Here is a 21,573-nt window from a genome sequence, read left to right on the forward strand (position 1 = left end):
TCTCAATCATGGGTACCACAATTTCTTGATCCCCTACTTGAGTAGTCACTGCGCCAGTCCCGAAATTAATTCTTGAAACTTGCTCATGCAATCAGTTCCGAGTAGAAGATTTTGATTGAGTCCATCAACAACGACAGCTCGGACATCCATCTGAATCCCCTTAATCGTCACAGGAAGATATACTTCTCCTTTCTCCTTGCTCGTTCTGTTATAAATGAGCAGAACTTTGGATGTGATATAATCTTTATAATTCTATTCTACAACTCTAGACTGCAGAAAGTCACTTTCGCTTCACTTTCAACAAATGTTTGCACGACTCGTCCATGTTATATGTCCAGTCTTGTACAGCTATACATTGATATTTAATCATAAAGTCTAATCCTTACGTTCACATTCACTTTCGCATGTAGGACTTTACACCTATTCATACTTCTCCTCAGGCATACTATCATTCTCACTTTTATCTTGGTCTCTTTACTACATAAGTAATAGCAACAGGAAGCGAAGTGATTGATGATCGGGACGAATTTTGAAAAAGTTACTCACCAAGTAATGTTTAAATTTGTTCACGCCATCTATCACCACTGCTAGCTCCTTTTCCGTTATTCCACAATGACGTTGCGTGGAGTTAAATACTCGTGACGTCATCCCAATCACACGAATATTTTCATCATCCAGTTGGTACAAGTGTGAAGAACAGCTCACATCAGATGCGTCGCATTCCAATATCAGCTGTTTGTCAGGGAGTGGCTTCTTTAAAACTACTTTTTCCTGGAAGACTTCACGGATGCGATTAAACACTTCTTCGTGGCACGGAAGCCATTGAAATTTCACTCCCTTCTTTAGAAGTTGGAAGAGCGAAAAAAGTATTTCTGAATACTTCGTTTTGAATATTCTGTAAAATTGGCAGTAGCCAATAAAGCTACGCAGTTCACGGACGTTTCGCGGTCTTCTAAATGACATAACTTTCTTAATTTTTCTGCAGATTTTTCGATGCTCTTAGGCGAAAGTTCATACCCTAAAATGCTTATTCTTTGCCTTGCAAATTGACATTTCTTTAAACGCAAAGTTAAGCCTCCTGCACGTAATTTTCCCAAAACAGTATCTAGGTCGCTCAAGTGTTCTGCGTACGAGAAGCTGGCGATCGTAATGTCACCTACATAGTGGCCACTGAACTCTTTGCGCTCGTCTCCTAAGATGGAATCGATCCCACGGACACATGAGGCTAGACTGTGCTTCGTACCAAATGGAAGTTTCACAAACACGTAAGTTATGCCCTCATGAACTAGCACTTGCATAAAGATATTTATGGCATTTATAGAACTAAAATAACGCCTATCACATAGATCCTGAAGCGTGCTAAGTGGTGGTATAGGCTGTTCATATTGATTGCGTGTAATTTCGCTCAATTTTCTCGCATGAATACATATGCGCAATTTTCCATCTTTCTTTAGCACTACTACCAGTGGGCTAGTGTACGAAGTTGGGAACCTCTTTACTATTCCCCAAGCCAGCCATCGGTTGATGGTGTTGGTCATCTGCGTCCTATGCTTCACCGCATAAGGGTACATCCGTGCTCTTAGGGGCCTGTCATCTGTGACCTCGATGGTGCGTTCATAGTCTTTGGTGCATCCGGGCTTTTCATCGAAAATTTCCGTGTCTTTATAGAGAATTTCATACAGATGTCTTTTCTCATCCCTACTTAAATCGGTATACTTTTCGACATGCTCCTGAATTTCTGTTGGTGTAGTCTCGGTTCAAACTTTCTCCCATTCTTGAGACGAGTAAACTACATTCGCCAGTTCAGCGGTGGTTGGGAACTTAACATCATCCAACCTAGTGCTCAGTGTAGTCGACTCCATCTGGCGACATCCTCCTGCATTGAGCATCTCCGGCTGAACACTAGTATGCGGTCCTCTACTCGACACGCTCATACTACGTATGGTCTGGTATAAATCTACCATTTCATCCTCGAACTCCCAGGAAAATTTTCTTGTCAACTCATCTTCCTCAATTTTTATGTCTCGAAAAGAAACCTCTGTTCGGTAGGGATGGTTAAGCTGCAACATGCTCTGATCGTAATTCAAAATGGCTCTACTTTCCGCAAAGAACACTCAACCTAATATAAGTTCTCTATTAAGGCCTTTTACTATAATTCCTGTTGTATAGAACTCCTTACCATCGATTTCGATTTCTAACATCACCTGTCCCAGAATCGAGGCAACAGACCTCCCAAAGGGGAGCTCACCTTAATGTTGGTGCACTTAATGAAAGCAGGTGGGGGCTTCAGCTCCTTGACACGTTCCCATAATTGTGAGAACGCACTGACGGTCGCGCCGCTATCTAATAAAGCCAGTATCTTTCCCCAAATAAAACAACCTCTACTTCGGGCAAAATAATTACATTGTTTATGGGTAAATTCTCAACACTTGAGTTTAAGGGGTCTCGAAATATCACGTTCGTCTCGTCAAAATGTTTTTTGTCTTAATTTTTTTTCATCTCTCAAAATTAAGAAAATTTCGAGTTGACGAACGTCGTTGTTTCCTTCGCGGGCAAAGTTTCTTGCTAATAGTTTCTTCACATTTCTTACAGTTCTCAATTTCTTCATTAATTTCGACTTCCTTTACAGTGGTCTCACAATCTTCAATATGTGTGTCACAAATTACATATTCATTACGTATGTCCTCAGAGTTTAAAACGGCAGGCTCAGACAGACTATTCACTAAATACTCTTTCCTACCGCCTCCCTGATAATGTGCGAGGAAACCTCAGTTTCTTGCATTGTTTGGGATGTTCGATCTCGAATTACCTCGGGACGACTGGGATCTCGTCAGCTGACAGCCCTCTGTTCTTGCACATTCAGTTCGTTAATTTCCTACGCATAGTCATTTTCTCTGTTGTTGCTGCGACCGGCGTTTCTGCCGCGTCTCTAACCCTGCCTACTTCCGTTTGCTCCTCGAGTTGCCGTGCTGTCTCGTCGCTTGCAGTCATTACCACGCTGTTGCCAATTCTCATCATTTCTATCTCTATCATTGTTATTATTCTGCGCGCCTCTCCTACCCCTCTGTTGGTAAGGAGCACTTGTGTGGTGCTGCCTTGTGTGAACACGGGAGGGGTTACTCCGCCTACTGGCCCGCTGCAAAGGGAGTGACTGCCCTACTTCTTCATCCTTTACAGTGAGCATGTTTATCCCCCTCCGGCTGTTACTTGGTGGCTGGTATGTGCTCTGGAGCTCACCTACAATCCCAAGCAACTCTTAATTGGTGCGCGGTTTGGACGAGACTGTGCAACGATAAATTGAGAATGGGAGCTGTCTCGGAAGCACCCGGAGTGGAACCTGCTGTGGCAGTGGCGGGTCTAGAATGCTGCTTGTATGGAGCAGCTCCAACAAGTATTCTGTTGGTTTCTTATTCACTCGTGTCTCGAATCGTGACGTGAGAATGAAGGCATGAAGTTTAGCGAGCTTTCCCTCACTAAGACAGGTCTCTCTGAAGTGATTCACGAGTTCTTGGTACGACCTGTACTTAACTCAGGTGACATGGTACCAGGCCTGAATATCCCTTTCAAGCAGCGTGTTGCGAATGCTAGCCTTCCTTCCTCAGGTACCCCAGTAAGTTCGAAGTAGCTAACTCCACAAGGAAGTTGTGAGCTTGTGCCTCATTTTCTGAACCGTTAAATGTGGTCAATTTTAAATCTCTGTGTAAAAAGCCTAGTGCGGGGGCAATCTGACACAGCTATGGCCCTGTGTTCGCTGGGAAGGACACCTGTTCTGCTGAATTGTCCTGTTTCGAAACTTCGGAAGGCTGTCTCGAATTACTCGGACCTGCAACCGGGGACTCCAGATGGAAGCAGAGACATTCTCGTCACTAGTTCGATCTCGAACAGTTTCTCTCAATAGCTCAAGTTGTTCCAACGTATTTCTGCTCGTCTCAATTTCGATTGTAGTTGGCCTACAGTGCCCTCTACGCCATTTAGCATACCCGACAAATTCCCCACACTATCTTTTACGCCCTCGACTTGCGTTGTAACTTCAGTGACGTGGTTCCCAACCTTCTCCATATCACTCAGCAAGTGGCTCACTTCGCGGTCTACCTTAGCGAGATCCATACTTATACTTCTGTTTCTTCCTCAATTTTACTTCCGGCATTAAGTTCCAGTTGACGAACTCGCGCGTCTGTTTCGCTAATCGAGTTCAACTTCTAACAGGAAACAAATATTCTCTCATTCAGGTTGCCCGCAGTGGTATCTAACCTAGCATTGAGTTCCTGAATACTGTTTGTAAGTTCCAGTCTTTCGCTAACCGTGATCCCTCTACTGTTTCTAATCGCTCCATTAACTTTCCTGACAATTCCCGCATTGTCTTTTCATGTTTTCGTTCCTGGCTTTCTAATTTTTTCGATATTCCCTTCAATGTAGTTAATAATGATACGAGACGGGTCGGTCGCATTCCCAGTGACTTACGCTGAGGATCCCGGAATTGGTTCCATCACGCGCTCTATTTCCGTACTGTTAGTGGCCTCATTGTTTCCAACTGGTAGGTCTGAATCCTGTTCCGGAGACACCTGAGCAATGTTATTGCGATTTTCCGTATCTTGTCCTTGCGTATAGGATTCCGCTAACTGATTAAAATTTTCTGCTGAAAATCCTTCCATCTTTCTCGCTTTACTGCGCGCCTGTACCATATGTTATAATAAAAATACTAAAATCTTTAAGTGTTCTATATTCACTAACTCACAAGATGCACTCCCCCTCCAAAATGTAAACAAAAGAGGAAAACTAAAGCACACAATAAATAAACAATAAACAACACAACAAAATAAACACTAAATTTCCTTGATGTACAGACGCGACAAATTGAAATGAAACTAAGCTAGTTCGCGGAAAGGCTTAATCAATGGCGTAAACGTGGGTAATCTCGTTGATTGAAGCTTCATTACAACAATGTAAACCAAGAGAAAAGAAAAATGAATTTAAATTTACACGCCTCAATTTTTACTGAACAAAACAGAACTAAAAAGCAGAACAAAATTTCTAACCACCTGGAGTGAACTGGCCCCACGCTGGGCGCCACGTCTTGTAAAAAGGGGAAGAGTGAGTATGTGGATATGAGAAGAGAGGGGGAAATGAGGGCCAATGAATATTAATTACATGGCTGAAGGCCCAAACTAATTTACTTATCAATATGCAAATAAAACGGTAGAGCTAAATTAATAAAAGGATAAATTGATTAACTGAACAAAATGAAGATTAAATTTCGATAAGCATGAGACTCTAATTTTACAGGGTCCCCCCTGCAGTTTTACTTTACGTGGAGTTCCAACGAGATTACCCACTCAACAACGTGACGTTATAATTTTTCATGCCTTATGGGCTCTGCACACTCCCAGCAGCTGAAACATAAGACATCTTACATGTAAAATCTGAGACATACCTTGAGTTTTCCTGGTGAAGTCCAAGAAGACGATTGAGTTCATTGGTGAATACGTTTAATTTCCAGCACACTGAGCACATACAAGAAATGCACTAAATACTTTCAATTTCACTTGATCAAAAAAAGAAAAGAAAAAAATTTAATTTAGGCCTTTGCTTTTCAAATTTTATACTGTTCAAGTTCGTGCACGTTTAAATAACTTTATTCCTGGTCAGTCGTCCTCTTCTTTCCACTCCTTTGATGATCCGAATCCCAGAATCCCACGTTGGCCTTACCTCTTCCGTTACGCTAAGACGTTCCCGTTGATTGAAGAGATTCTTGGGGTTATTTTCTGCAAATCCGGCCTATCACTGTTCCTGACGATTCATACTTAGGGAAGTGTTTGCTTTTCCCAGAGATCAGGCTTTCTTCGTCGTCATCCGGTCTGGTCGTCTATGTGTCGCTGTCTTAAGCAGCCTAACTGTTGACCGTGGTGTCAAGAAACTGCGCTCGCAGTCCAGAGACATATATGTTCTTCGCACTTCTGTTTCACGATATGCTCATCAGACGCCTACGCTGTTGCACTTCGGAATAAACGGTTTAGACACTGGGTCTCACACACATCATAAATGATTAAAATCAAGCACTCAGTTCTTCGATGCTGTACCTACTTTCGCACTGTGACCAACTATCTCAGTCTTATGGTCTGACACCCTTCTCCTGTTCTTCGTTTTACTTCCTACGTATCGTGTACCAGTTCTAGTCTTCGGATTGTTTCGCAATTCTCCACCAAATCCTGGCCTCGTAACGAAAACATCTTTTATACTGCACTGGTTGTAAAGTTATGATGGAATTACAGATATGAGCTTGACTGCTTTGTGAATCCAGGCCCTTTATCTGGCAAAATCCATTTGCAGTGAAACGTTCCACATTCCCGTCAACCTTCATGTAGGCTAAATGGTACGTTCCTAGGTCGCGTCAGCCTAGTATAAATCACGTCTTCTGAATAGTAGTATCTTAAGAACATTTGCCTGAAGTCAGCATATGTGATAAACGTGTTCACATTAGAATAATACCACGACAGTACTGAGTCCTTTAATAAAAACTGTAATACTTTGAGTGACTGCTTGGGTAGAATACCCATCAGAACACACACTCGCTCAAAATGTAGTATAACAAACGTCTGGGCTGACAAATCCCTCTTTCTGGTGGATAGTGAATGAACGATTTGATATCCACTAATTGCAGCTTCAAGTCCTCTTCGCCCGTCTACTCTATTTCCTACCTGTGGAGTTGAGATACAACTGCATAAGTTCCTCGAAAGTTAGTCGATCGTACTGCTGGCATCCTCATTCCCGTTGCCACCACTAGCAAACTCACTTCTCTGCAGATTCCTTTTAATTCCATCCTTGGTGACTATCCATCTTCTTCGGAGTTTCCGCTCTCATGGGACAAACTGGATTTTACCTTTCTCCTTTGTCTTCGTCGATAACTTAGAGGCACCTCAAGTTCCTTGCTCCGGGAAGCCGCCGTACTATTGAGGGCACTTATAATACTGATACAACTGGAATCACTATGATTTAATCTTTCATCTGAGCTTGGAGACTTAACCGGATCGTATAGCCGTTTTCCGTTTGCCGTCGAATTTTCAAAAATCCTTCCTTAGTGGAACCTTACAACAAAAACCCTTTTTCCTGTTCAAATATCAAGTTTCTAGCGTCAGCTGTTTGGCCTGGGCGTTGGTCAGTCAGTCAGGAGTTCTTTTATATACAGAGCTAAAAGGAATTATGGCTCAGTTGTTTGACAATCCTTAGCTCGTGCGTCAATAATGTGTCAATGTTCACATTCATGGGAGACGATAAATCAGCAATAACTATGAAGTGGCAAACCGCACGTAATCAACTCATCTGGGTTTTTTGTTGTTAGTAAGTTTTCTGCTTTAAATAAATGCATACTACTAGTGTTCATTAGAAAGAAGTGAAGCTGCGTGCTAACAGGTTAATTTTGTATCAGATTTTCGTTGCTGTGACAACTCTCACATTGCAGTTTTTTTTTTTTTTTTTTTTTTTTGAAAATAAAATGTAAAACTACAAAATTAATTAAAGGGAAATTAGTTCTGGTATTCTCTATTTTTTCACTTGTAAGTATTCGTTTTCTTCTCTGAAGCTGTAAAATTTCTGTTAAAATACTCTTTATTTTCCGTTATATTCTAAAGAAAAAATGTTACTATTGTGAGGGAAAAGACAGTAAGTTTATATTTTACCTTGTAGTAGTTGAGAGCATGTCAGTTGTTTCTTTCGTTTGTGTTGTAAATAGTGGTCAAAGGGTCGAAAAAACAGAAAATTTTAGGGTAACACTTTTTTCCGAAGGCCAGGCAAAAGCTGAAAATAATGGAAAAAATGAGTTTTTAATTTTTTAAGCAGTTTTTCGTTACAATCGTTGCAGAACTAAATCTGATAAGCAAATTTCATACAATGCCCTGCTCTTTGTGTTGTATACAGTTGGATATCTACGCGTACTTCTACCAGGTACGAAATTCTCTCAGCTCTTACACTATTCGAACAAACACACAAGCAGACATTCTTAGTAACAAAATAATGTCTCTGAGCTCCTTCGTGGCTAAGCAGTTATCGTACGCACCTTTTTGCGGGAGACCCGGGTTCAATTCCTGGCGGGAGCTCATGTGGTTCGTATTCCACGTCAACAAGTAGGTCCCGCCTCATGTAGTCTCGCTGCTGAAAGGACGTTAAATTCAAAATCAACTCAAAATAATGTCTCTCTCTCTGTGTGTGTGTGTGTGTATGTATGTATGTGTGTGTTCAGGCAGCATTTTACTTAACATGTTTTGCCATTTATTTCGCTAGTTTTCGTTCCTAATTGCAATTAGTGATTTCTTTGCGAAAATTTGACCGAGTTCAAGTCCCAATTTTGATTGCAAATTGATCGAGAATCAAAAATTTGTACAGGAGAATATTTTACATGCTTTCTAAGCAAGTGAAATGCTACTTCAATCCCAAGTTCAATCCAGATAGAATGACTTCCTGTAGAGTGTGTACGGTATATACTGTTCTTGAGATTGCTCTTTTGAACAGAAATCAAATGGACTAAGGATCTTAGAATTATAATTCAGAAAGTTCTAAAAATAGCAAATATTTGTCACCCAGAGTGGTGCAAATGATGAAAATATGAGGAATTTAATTTAGGAGGCACAATCTCTGCATATATCTGTGCATGTGGAACAACGTATTCCATATGTAGCAGAAATAAGGCCAGAATGGGCAGAATTATACGTTCTATGAAAAATAATTTTAGTATCAAGAAAGTGTTAATCTGTAAGAATAGAGAACAACTTCCTATCATTTAGCGCAGCGAAACACAGATGGTCCACGACACTTCTTTCCATTGATGTTGTGATCGACGCCCGACGTGTCCATGCAGAGCAGTTGACCACGGCTTCAGTCTCAGACGACCGCAATCTCCATAGACGACCTCCAGGGAGGAATTCTGGTTATTATTCCGATCCCCAAGAAGTGAGATCTCAGAGGTGGCCACCAGTGGTAACGAACCCAGGACTCCAGCGTCCAGAGCCTAGCAGCGACCGAAAATTCAGCGACTCTACAACTGCGTCCCCAGAAAAGAAGGAAGATGGTATGTCGTGGGTTGAATCCAAGGACTTCGGCAATCGACATCAAGCCTCGCCAAGCATATAGTGCATCGTTAATGTAACAGTAGTGAAAAGTGCCTGCTCAGTTTTCTGTCCCTACGGTCTGCAGTTCATCTAAGCTCATGTAAGTAAGTAAAATACCTTTTAAAGTTCTCAAAGGTTCATAGTTGAGGAAAGGAGAGCTAAGTGCTCCATTAACATTTACAACACATTGGCATGTTTATTTAGTTGTTTGGTATGTTAGTGGCATGTTTCAAGATGGTTGTTCATGCAAGAGGAGTTACATAAACTCTTCCTTATTTCATTCTTCAGTGGCTACATTTCGTAAAACTTCAGATTATCATTTGCCTAAGTGTTTAAAATATTTGTTTTAAAGTAATTCTACGTTTAATAATTTCAGAGATCTGAAGTACAGCAACAAAACTTTCAAGATGTCCTTTTTCCGTATTAGAGGCTCCATCTCGTACAATCCTCGTCTTATCTGCAACATAGGATTTGAGAATATTATTTCTTTAAATTTTCAAAGCTCTGCTTCTAATAGTTTCGGAGTTCTGGAGTACGCCATCAATCCTCCTCTCCCTAGGATCCAAACCTCACAAACCCCAATCTTATATGCAATCTGGACACAAGATTTTTTCCGCAAAATTTCAGGTTCGTTCTTGTAGTAGCTTCGGAGATTTAGTAATGAGTCATTAGATTTAACCTTATAGATCTGAAAGTTGAATCGCGATCATTCGTTGTTCATTGAATTCCATTATTACTGACTAAGAGCATTGCATTCATCACAGTTTCGAATTTGAAGCAGGAAATATTACAAATAATGTACAAAGGTGTATCAAAAAGTAAGGCGAATTTTGAATTTGTTGAAAAACGTGCAAAGATAAATATCGGAAACTTTATAATGTTTGACACATCCCAGACAGCATGCTTGCTTGCCTGTCGCTTTTTTTTCTTTCTTTTGCTTATACACAAAAGCTATTTTTATTTAGCGCAAGCTGCAGTGCAGGCAACTTAAGCTTCACTTGCGAGACTTTTTTTAAAATGATGTAAAAAGCCGGCGCGCGTTAGATTTTCAGTTCTCAAAAAGTACGTGACTCTGACCTCTTAACTTTCGGCGGCAAGGTAGTGTTCGCGTTGTTAGCGTCTTTTTAGCATTCGCCTTGAATAAAGGACAAAATTTAATTATTTTTCTTAATTGTGCTGTCTAATACTTTAGTCCCACGTACCTATAATGTCGCTCTTTATTTCCTCATATTTCGGTAACCATGAGACATAACGAATTTTATTTATTTATAAAGCATAAATGTGAACATAGATGGTAGCAAATTTGAGCCTACTTATTTCGCGTGAGAATACAGAACTGTTGCAGGTATTTTAATATGAACTTAAAATTTTACTTACATTATAAACTTTATATGAATGCTGTGTTTAAAGTTTAAATATTTTTCTATGTTATTATATAAAAAGGTAGAAGTTTCAAGTACTCGCGGCTAATGTAGCAAGATATTGGATATTGGTAAAAAGCAACGCCGCATTACTTATTATAATTATTGTTATGATTATGATTATTTTGACTTTTTGTAAAAGTAGAGCGGAGTCGTGGATGTTTTCACGGCTGTGCTTTTGCTTAAATTATTGAATACGCTGAGATGTCATAGATATTTTTGGTGTGTCTAAGGATTGCGGCATGGATTTAGTCAGACAATCCATATGTACGGATTTCTTACTGTTTTATGTTTCATCAAATTCGCTTGCCGAAACCTTGTTTGGCGTGTCTTTCGCTTGCATTTAGCTTAAACAGGCTTTCTATTGATGAGTCTCGCTATACGTGACTTGCGTTTCATTTGTGAAGAGAAGCTTGCAGTAATCCTTGCCTTGATATAACTAACTAGCTTGCCACAAGCTTGCAGCAAGTTTAAATTGCTGTCTGGGATGGTATTATATAATACAAACATTGCGGTCCAAACATGCATTTCAGCGTAACATCAAATCGTTCATACCCTTCGCAAAGAAATTTTAATCCAGATTATCTATCCATGTAACCGTAGCGTGTTGTGCTTCTTCTACTGTTCGGAAGGTCGCCCACGGAGGTGTTTCTTTAGAGGTTCAAACAACGGTAGTCAAAAGAGGCTAGATCAGGGCTGTACGAAGTATGATTAAAAATTGCCCAGTTGAAACAATGTGTGTACAAGTCTCTTGGGCTACCTGTGGTCTTGCGTTATCATGCAGTAATAACACCCTGTCTCGTAGTGCCCCATTTCGTTTTTGACGTATGGCTACTTTCTGCCTGTCTGTGGTTTCGAAATATGTGTCCGCAATAATGCTCGTAACTATTGATAGAAATTTAATATGAGTAACATCTGACGGTCCCGAAACACAATGGTCATTATGTTCTTGGTAAGATTGGTAAGGTTGGTAAGGTTGAATTTCTTAGCTGGTAGTGACGATGGATATTTCTATGTTATGCTCTGACGTTTTGATTCACTTGTATTCTCTGGCTTTACGGTAATCATGTAATTCTATTAACTATTAATACTTTTCCTTCTACAGTCACCGCGAAAAAATACTTGAACCCCCTCGTTTAAGGTCGGGTCCAATACCTTTGCTGGTATCACAAACAGATACAACCCAACTTACACGTAACTCTTTAATCAGTTGGTAAACCTGTCAGCACTGAAACAGGTTTCTGCTGTGTTTTAATGCGCGAAAAAGAACTTCAGTATAAGATTTTGTTTGGAGTCCCACATTTCAAAACAATGTAACTCATTGTGTGTATAATGTGTTATTTCACTAACACTACATATGAAAAGAAAGTAAAAAACTCTTATCATACATGAGTTGAAAAATGGTACAAATTAACTTAAAATATCAAAAATATTAAAATTATTAGAACTACCAAATACAATATTATACATTCATGCAAAAGAAAGCAACAATAATTTTAAACATTCCTTAGGCTACAAATTCGTGATTTTTAAGAAGTGTTGCAAACTCTACGAATGTTATCATATCTCCGGTTTGTGATATCAAATTGCTGTAAACGTCATTATGATTCTTTTGTTTGTTGTAAAGCATCTAAATTCTTACAAGGAGGGTGTCCGAAGTGTAAATCTCAGATTTCAAAAAGGTTTGTTCAGATCGTTAGGGGGGCTCATGGAATAAAGATCGGCACAACAAATTTTGGCGGAACCCCATATTTGGGTGGGGCAGTGCCCCATTTGCGATTTTCAGCTTTCGTAGTAAAAATCGGTCTTCTGATTTGAAAATTGACTTATTGTTGTCTACAATCGTTGTCATTCGTCTTCATTTGCCTAAAGATACTTTAATTGTGGGTCTGGGATCCCTCTCTGTGTGGAGGCTCCCCCTCACAAGTTTGATACATATTCCCCCTTCATTTTGACGAGTTCAATTTAAATATGTGATTAAAAGTACTTTGTGGAGCACATGTGCGGCACAGGTCTCTGCCTAGTTTCTGGGATGCTGAATTACGAGTTGAAAGAGAACTGAAGGGCTTGAAATAGGAGTTTGGCAGAATCAATGCTTACTGTATGGATTGTATGTTTTGCAAAAATGAAATGCTCATCCGAAATTAGCAGCAAAACGATACTTCAATGTAGGTGATGTCACATTCACTTTAAATTGTGTTATATTTGATCTTTTGTAATTAACGATTAGCAAGTATGTACCTGCAGAACCTTTTGATACGTGTACTAGAAAACCCGTTAGTCACTTCGTGGCTAATAGAAATAGTATAGGGAACATAACAAGGAAACAAAATACGAAAGAAAACTGCAGAGACGTCAGCTAATCCAATGATTTTGGATTACTCAGGGTGCGGGAGCGAGGACCTTTCTCCACTTGCTTACCCGATCTGCTGCTTCAGCGTGGCCTGTCTGACCATAAGCAATGCATAGACTAATTTAGACATGGACAAACTTTGTACATGCATTTATTTGGTATTTATGAGTATTTTAAAATTATAAAATTAGTATTCAAAAATAGAGTACAATCAATTCTATATTGCTGTGCAAAGAAAATTAAAAGGAACCCCAGGCGGGGTAAACGACGAAAAGGTTGCTTGTACAATGTTAAATACACACACAGTTCATTTGACGCTGTTTAAACCATGCGCGACAAACCTATTTACTCCATTCGCGAAGTGCACGTGTCCTTGGATAGACGCTGTTTCGAGTTATCGTCTTATATAGAGATTGCATTGCATTAGGAAGAAAGTGTCTTACGTCTCGTTATGAATTTCGTTTAGGTTCACTATATTTACATACGTGTTAATAAACTGAATACGTTTTGAACACGTGAAGCCTCATAATGAATTAGGTGAATATTATTTCACTTTTACAAACTGCATTTCCTGCTGAAAAATATATGTAGCAACAATTATTACAGATAAGGAAAAAGAATTGGCATCATCTTTCATTGGTATTTTAGAATGTGGTATGAAAGATCCCATTTTTTGTTGTCGAAAAGACGGCAAAACTAGACATCGATAAATGCAAAACAGTGACCATAGCTGTAGACGATCCGGAATGCGAAGTTGTAGAAGATGACATCCCTAAAGGCGATGCAGTACCAATAGTGTACAAGAAAAGAAGTCAAGTTTTGGAAATCTAAATCAAGTCGTGGAGGTTAAAAAAAAAGTGTACAAACTAAATTTAAAAAGTAAAACATGCGTCGCAACTTTACCAGTGGGAAGCTCAAATTGATAATCAGGGAACACGCAATGACAAATGTTCATCTATTTCCAATTTTGTGTATGCAAAGGTCATTGAAGCCAAAAGAGATTTCATGCCTGCACATGACAAGGATCTCCGGAAATGAGCAATTGAAAAAGCGAAAGAAATTAATCTTGAAAACTTAAGGTTTCAAAAAATTGGTGCTCCCATTTGTGAGGGGAACCGCCCCATACATACAGGGGTCCACACCACAATTGAAGTATCTTTAGGCAAATGAAAACGAATGACAACGATTGTAGACAACGATAACTCAATTTTCAAGTCAAAAGGCCGATTTTTACTAGGAAAGCCGAAATTCGCAAATGGGGCACTGTCCTACCCAAATATGGGGTTCCGCCAAAATTTGTTGTGCCGATCTTTATTCCATAAGCCCCCCCTAACGATCTGCATAAACCTTTTGGGAATCTGAGATTTACACTTCGAACACCCTCCTTGTTAGACATGATACTTTTCTTAGCACTTTTTCGAAATAAAGTCTGTTTAAAAATAATAAATTTTCATTTCTTGTAAATTCACTCCTATTTATCCGATATGCTTTCTATCATGGTCACAGTATTCGATACTAAGCTACTTTAGATATACACCGCCTCGCTCATCTCAGTTGCTTTATTACTGTAGTAGAGCCCTCCGAATTTTTATATTGTGATACTGTAGCATCCTTACTTGGCAACACTGAATAAAAATTGCTGTGTTTTAACTTTTAGTTTTATATGTAGATTTGATATGTGTAATAACCTGATGTAGTTGTCATATAAAAAATGAAACTTTATATTGAGCTTGCGACACTGTTAACCCGGTGATATTGTCGAGTATGTCAAACTTTTACCTCGTGCTGATATTTGCTAGGTAGAAAGTTTCTGCTATTTCTTCGATTAGTTTAGAAGTTACGAGGAAGGGTCCCTTTAAATGGTTCACCCTGTATATTACACATGTAAACGCCGCCTTATAAATAATATGTAAAGAATCTCTGAAAGGGAAAACCATAAACAGCAGAAGCTCGATTTCTTCCTGATCTTATTTATAAAGATTGTTTAGCAACTGTATTGTAATCCTGGAGAAGCGGTGGCTCAATGGTAGAGCGTTCACCTCTGGTGTTGGGGGTCCCGGGTTCGATCCCAGCCCCCGCCAAGTGAACTTTGTGGTGGACAAACACCGTGTACGTGGGTTTCCTCGGGGTTCTCCCGTTTCCTACCACTTTCTTCATTCCACCATTTCATTCATTCACTACCGTCTCCTTTAGCCTAATCGGCATAACCGTGGGACGTAAAACTCAAAGATTTCATTTCATTTTTTTGTATTGTAGTCCTATGTATATTAATAAATTCTATTCTGTTCTTTAGGTTGCTAGCATAATTTGCCGGTCTTTTTTTACTAGTGGTACACTCCTATCTGGATATCGTGACTTTTTTTCTTAACATCGCTAAGGCATTTGTTTGAACCAGTATATTTACTTTATGATCTATTATTGTGTTGTTAAAACTGTTTCTAAAATGCAATCTATATTTTTCTTACAATTCTCGGCAGTCATTCGTATTTCATTCGGTAGTCCATATTCTTGTTTCAAGTGTGTTATATCCAGTGTTGAGTAAGTTACTTGTAAAAATGTAATGCGTTACAAGTTACTTTACTTTCTCTTAAAATGTAACGCGTTAGTAACGCGTTACTTGCCCCAAAAAAGTAACTGTTACTTTACTTCGAAAGTAACGTGTTACTAACGCGTTACTTTTAGGTCCAAAACTTTAAAAATGTGAAAAAAATAATGACTTCAATTTTCCGTACTACTATTACTTCCACTTATTATTATTATTATTATTATTATTATTATTATTATTATTATTATTATTATTATTATTATTATTATTATTATTATTATTATTATTATTGCACGTTCTGAATCGCTTTATGTAAATGCAAGGACAAATTTTTACTTGATATATTAACATTTTCATATAATGTAACATTGATAAAATGCCATACTGCGTCACTCGTAGGGATGGACACGAGCGAGTTCGAGCGAGTTTTCTTTGAAACTCGATTTGACTAGAAACAGACATCTTTGAGCTCGACCCGAGAACTCGACTCGAAAAATTTTCTCCAACTCGACTCGAATTGGGGTCGAGTTTCGAGTCGAGTCGAGCCAAACCCTGTGTGTAGTTTCCAATACATTCTTCAAGTATATTACATAGACAGTATAATTATTATCAATGACACTATTACTACTATAACTTATTATTATTATTATTATTATTATTAATTATAACAGCACTATATAAAAATGAAAGAAGGCGGTTTGTTATTGAATACTAAAAAACTAATTGATTGCCAACCTCCGTAGTCGTGAAGTCTAGGAGTTAAGGATATTGTTCACGAGCTTCTGAATTTGGGTTGAGGGTCTAGGTTAAGTATTCCGGCTCGAGCCAAACACTGTTAAAAGTTATAGGACACTCTAAAATATCTTCACAACTGCTCGGCCCGGTTTTAGATTTGTCACCGACTCGAGCAGCTCGGCTCACAGCTCATTCACTATCGACCCGAATCGTGAAGTGAGCCAAGCCAACAGCTCACCCAACCGACTGGGCTAGAGCCCTCGGCTTAGTTGAGCCGAACCGAGCAGATGGCTCATCCCTACCAAGCTAGCTCGAACCGATGATTCACCCCAAATGAGCCGGCTCGAGCCATCTTCTCAGTTGAGCCGAGCCGAGCTGAGCTTGTTATAAAAAATCCCTTGTGGTCTCACTATTGAGAAGAGACGAGATGCGAGCAGTGTCCCCTCTCGTGAGCAACACTAAAAATGTATTCCATATTACTGTTTAGCTTACATTACTCATGGCTTTCGTTTTCCAGTGTAATCGGACCATGATTTCAAGACGAGTTAAAACGAACGAGCCATTTATCAAACTCGACTAGACTCGAAACTCGACGCGAAAAACTAAATCGGTTCGGAACTCGACTCGAGGATATTATCTTTGACTTGACTCCAAACTCGACATGAGTCGAGTCGAGTTTTAGCTTGACTCGTGCTCATCCCTATGTGTTAGAAAAAATGGTTGCTTATTATTATTCTGCTAAACTAATTATATAATAACAATGCTGCTATGTAAAATTAAAAATACAGAATATAGAGAATTATTACACCACAACTAATAAAATGAGAACACATGAACTGGGAGTGAATCAAAACTTGCCAGTAACTAAAATCGATACATGCTTTTTAAAACTAGTTTCAAATTTTATAATCAATGGGACTCTAGGATAAGCAAACTGATCTGAAAGAACTCCAATATTACATACCATCAGCAAAGTATTTTCTAGTAATAAAGTAGGCATGCTCATCAGAACACAGTTTATTCATATTAACCCCTTACTGTAAATCGTTATTTATGGCACCGTACTTGTTGATAAATATTTTCCGCCGGGACACTTCAGACACTTTACTTTTAAATTCTGTCCACCATCATCCTCAGCTCTTAAGAAAAAAGGATTGTTTCAAATGTTCGAACTGTAAAATATTTTCGTTCTCCATCTTTATAAAAGCAACACCAATCAAAGTAAAATAGACTACCGGTATCATTGCACTCACAGTTCACTCACTGAATGTATTGATTTGGAGCTGTCAAAATCTACGACAAAATCTTCCAGGTGCTTGCAATCAGTACACGTGATTTCCCTAAGGCTGTCCTCATTTTCAAAAAACAGCAAGTGGCACTACGAACTTATCTGTTTCTCTGTGTGTCTTTGACTGTCGGTCACTAACATACGTAGTTCATGACGATTGTTTCATTCTGAGAAATTCACTTACAGGAAAGAAACCTTTGTTTCCGAAAAAAAAAAAAATACATATATTGCAGTTACTCATCCGAAATGTAACGCGAAAAAAGTAACGCAAACTAGGTACGTTACTAAAAATTTGTAACGCGTTACCGTTACAGTTACTTTGGAAAAAATGTAACGCGTTACTATGAAACGTTACTTAAAAAGTAACGCGTTACAAGTAACGCGTTACTTGCGTTACGTTACTTCCCAAGACTGGTTATATCATAAATTATTGAGTACATTCAACCAAGACTTTCCTGGTAAAATTGAAAACATATCACGTTTGATTACCACATAGGTAATGTGTACACTTTTTCTGCTTGTATAACCCTTGTCCATATACACTGATCAACCAGAACTTTATGATCACCTAATATCTGGTATGTCCATCTTTGGTTCGCAGGACAGCAGCTGTGGTTTCGCACGGGAGCAATGAGACCTTGGTAGGTGAGTGGAAGCACGGCACACCACATCAGCAAACACGTCATTTAACTCCTGTAAAGTCCGCAGAGGGATAAATGAACTTGTTTCTGACATTCAATGACATCCAAAAGGAGTTCAATTGGGTCAAGATCATGTGAGTTTGGGGACAGCGCCGTAGCTTAGATTTTTCTGGGGGTAAGCATTAATACGCGTTTTTGGCCCCCCTAGAAAAAGTTGCTTTTCTAATTCTTGGGCCCCATCTTTCTCTTACTCTTTATGAAGCCTGTGGGCACGTTCCATACATGACAAATTAATTAAGGGGACAATATTAACAAATCTCAAAGCCATACGAATAAATATTATTTCTAGGGCTCGTAATAATAGACATTTTTTTACTGAAATTTGCCCACGACTTATTTTTGTTTTATTTACCTTTTGTATGCCGTTTTGTTTATGTTATGTAGTGAACTTGTTTGATGCTTCATTTATAATTTCATGTTCATATCGTATATGAAGTAAGAAAATTTTGTCTTAAAAGGGGCCCCCTCGAACGGCAGGGAGCTTCCCTGCGGGAGCAGTTGCCCCTGACCCCCCATAAGTTACGGTCCTGTTTGGGAGTTACTACAACAATTGACATTCACCACTGTTATTCTCAAACCACACCAGGACAACGTTGGTCTTGTGACAAAGAGTGTTCACCTCCTGGAAAATGCAATTCCCAGCTGGAAATATGACTGTCATAAACATACGTGCCAATCTATTTCTCTACTTGCACTTAGTTTTATTCTATGACTTTTTCCCTCTCAGAATTGACTGCATTATTTATGGAGTATTGTCGAACCACGATTGGCCCGCAACCATACATTCGTCCCACTTTCGGATCCAAGGCGGTGGGTGACATGCTCTTAGAGTATGTTTTTCGTTACACATTTTCTTCTTTTCACTTTTCTTTCGTATCTTATTATTGTTACTAGCAGAATGACCATCTTTCACACGGAAGAACAAAGTTTATAGAGAGATTTAAATGATATATACAAAATTTCTGATTCGCGATAGTAGTTGTTATCGCAAATTGGATTTCACTTAAGGTACGTAATCAACCACGCCTTTTCTCTCCTTACAAGTTGTAAATTTCAATCGTACTTTCAGCCTAGATACATGGGAAGTATTATTTAAAACATTCAAGGTTGTATGAGTAATAATTTTAGAGATTCGACGAAAAGCAAAAAAGACCCTCTTTTCCTCTTAGGGGTGCATTTCGCAAATTCGTAGCCGATCAACACTTTCAAAGATTTGATGATGAATGATTCAGTAAGTCTCTAAATTTACTTTTTTTTTACATACATTATCATTATTTTATATGGTGAAAAGCTTGGGTGATGGACAATGGATATCATATCTTGAATATAAAGGTAACACAACTTAAAATCATCAGCTGGTGCGACCGATGCCGGGTTCGATTTCCGGTAGGGACACTCGGTCGAAAAAGTGTAAAAGTTTTTTTTTCAGGCCAGCCATCCTGAATGAGGTTTTCCTCATTGACAGCAGGTAGATGCCGGGATGGTACCTAACATACAATCCAAGGCCGCTTCCTTCTTTCCCCAATCCTTTTTTCCTTTCCTTTCCTCAGATAGTGCGAACGCCGAGGAACGTCATCCCTCATAGCTGATAGACTAACATGGCCATAGATGTTGAAAGCTGAGAAATCTAATTCCTAGTTCAAAATCATCAACTTTTCAGGAAAGCGAGGTGAATGTTTTTTACTTCTGCAGTTAAGAAAGGACTTACAAATGGCACTATTGCTTCTGGGGGCAAGGGTGCCGATCCTGAGGAGCCACCCTGTATTTTTATGTATATGTATTTTTATATGTATTTTCTCGTTATATGTATTTTTTATGAATGGGCTCCTCCAAAGCTATAGAGAAATCGACGCCCTTGCCTGGGGGTGTACTTTCACCTACGATATTTTCCACTGGCGTCTCTGGCATGTAAACTTTGGGGGGGGGGACATCAAAGAAAGTGATTTAAATAGTAGTACCTAGCCCAACTTGTTTATTTATCTGTGATTCCATTTGTAACCTTTTTGCTTACCTTCAAGGACATCTTGAGACATATTAAGAACTTTGTTATAATCGCTTCATAGCCTGAATATTATATTTTAAATAAATATAATAATTATTGTTTATATGTTATTCTGTCGTTAGTAAATAAATTAAATTAAATAGAATATTGAACATTTTGTACTTCAAAATATTGGGAGGGACGCGTTATACAAAACTCTTCTAGCATTTAGAAGACTCAGTGGCGTATTTACGATTTTGTTTCGGGGGGGGGCTTTGCTAACTTTCGGGGGGGGGCTTTGCCTAAAAATATGAAAATTCTGCCAGATATTTCATATATTTTACTATAGTAAGTAAGATTTCGGGGGGGGCTTAAGCCCGGAAGCCCCCCCCTAAATACGCCACTGAGAAGACTACTTTCAAAATTATCATCAATATAAGAATCATTTTGGTAGTATGTCGCTTTCCTATTAAGGGTGTGAATGTTTTGTTCCAGTACAAAATTGAAACTAGTCTAACGAGATGTCTAGATTAAGATTAAAGATTTTTAAAAATGAGGGGAAGTGCAACGATATTCAAATTGTCTAGTAGTATTCTGTGGGGAAAATAAATCTAATAGCATTCCTTAATAAAGAAAAAAAACTTTTAATACGCAAAACTTTAAGAAATTTATATTTCATAACATCTCAAGATTCATGTTTTTTTGTCTTTTGAAAATTGTTTTTCTTATTTGAAAATGTAATATTAACTAGCCATCACTTTCTCTTTCAGACGTGTACGCATTCGCTCATATAGTCCATTTGCCCGTGAGTGCCCCTGGTGTACAAGAGAGTTTCACTCTGATTATGAGCTTGAGCGTCATAAGAAGATTCACCAAGGTCAGGTACTTCCAGGCGGCCACCAATAGAAAGATAATTTTTTTAACGCTTTTCTCTTTTTGTTTATTGAAAAAGAAAGAATCATACATATTTCGTAAATGCCTCTCTATTGAAATTTGAACATTGTTTCAGTTGTTTTACAATAAAACATTATCACAAAGCACTTAAGAGATTTATAGGAAATCTACATTTAGGCCTACTTTTTTTTTTAGAGATTTATAGGAAATCTACATTTAGGCCTACTTTTTTTTTAATCAACTTTTTTAAAGATTCACCAACGCACATGTTGTTTTCAGGTAGGCGCAAGTAAAATAAGAAAATTTGATATGTATTTTTTTCATTTATAGAGAAGAAATGACATTTTTATAGGTATAGTTTATTGAAACTTGAACATAATTTTAATTGGATCTCAAGTAAAATGTTATCACCAAAAAGATTTATAAAGGCAATAACTATATATTTTGTAGAAGTATGAGAGATTTATAGAAAATCTACATTTAGACCTAATTTTTCTTAATGAACATTTTTTTTAAAGATTTATCAAGGTTAATACTTCTTTCAGGCAAGTGCAAGT

At 38.5% G+C, this 21,573-nt stretch overlaps 1 protein-coding gene across 1 annotated transcript in view; it reads left to right on the top strand.

Annotated features, from left to right (window-relative positions):
• Positions 1-21,008, top strand: part of LOC145680197 (uncharacterized) — a 161,061-nt gene extending 140,053 nt beyond the window's left edge. The window contains exon 5 of the transcript XR_014130616.1: positions 20,893-21,008. The gene's annotated coding sequence lies outside the window, so the exon portion shown is untranslated. The remainder of the gene's footprint in view (positions 1-20,892) is intronic.
• Positions 21,009-21,573: the final 565 nt, after the last annotated feature.

The sequence above is a fragment of the Thermobia domestica genome, chromosome 3 (genome assembly GCF_964235325.1).
Source record: "Thermobia domestica chromosome 3, izTheDome1.hap1.1, whole genome shotgun sequence".
NCBI classification, from domain to species: domain Eukaryota; kingdom Metazoa; phylum Arthropoda; class Insecta; order Zygentoma; family Lepismatidae; genus Thermobia; species Thermobia domestica.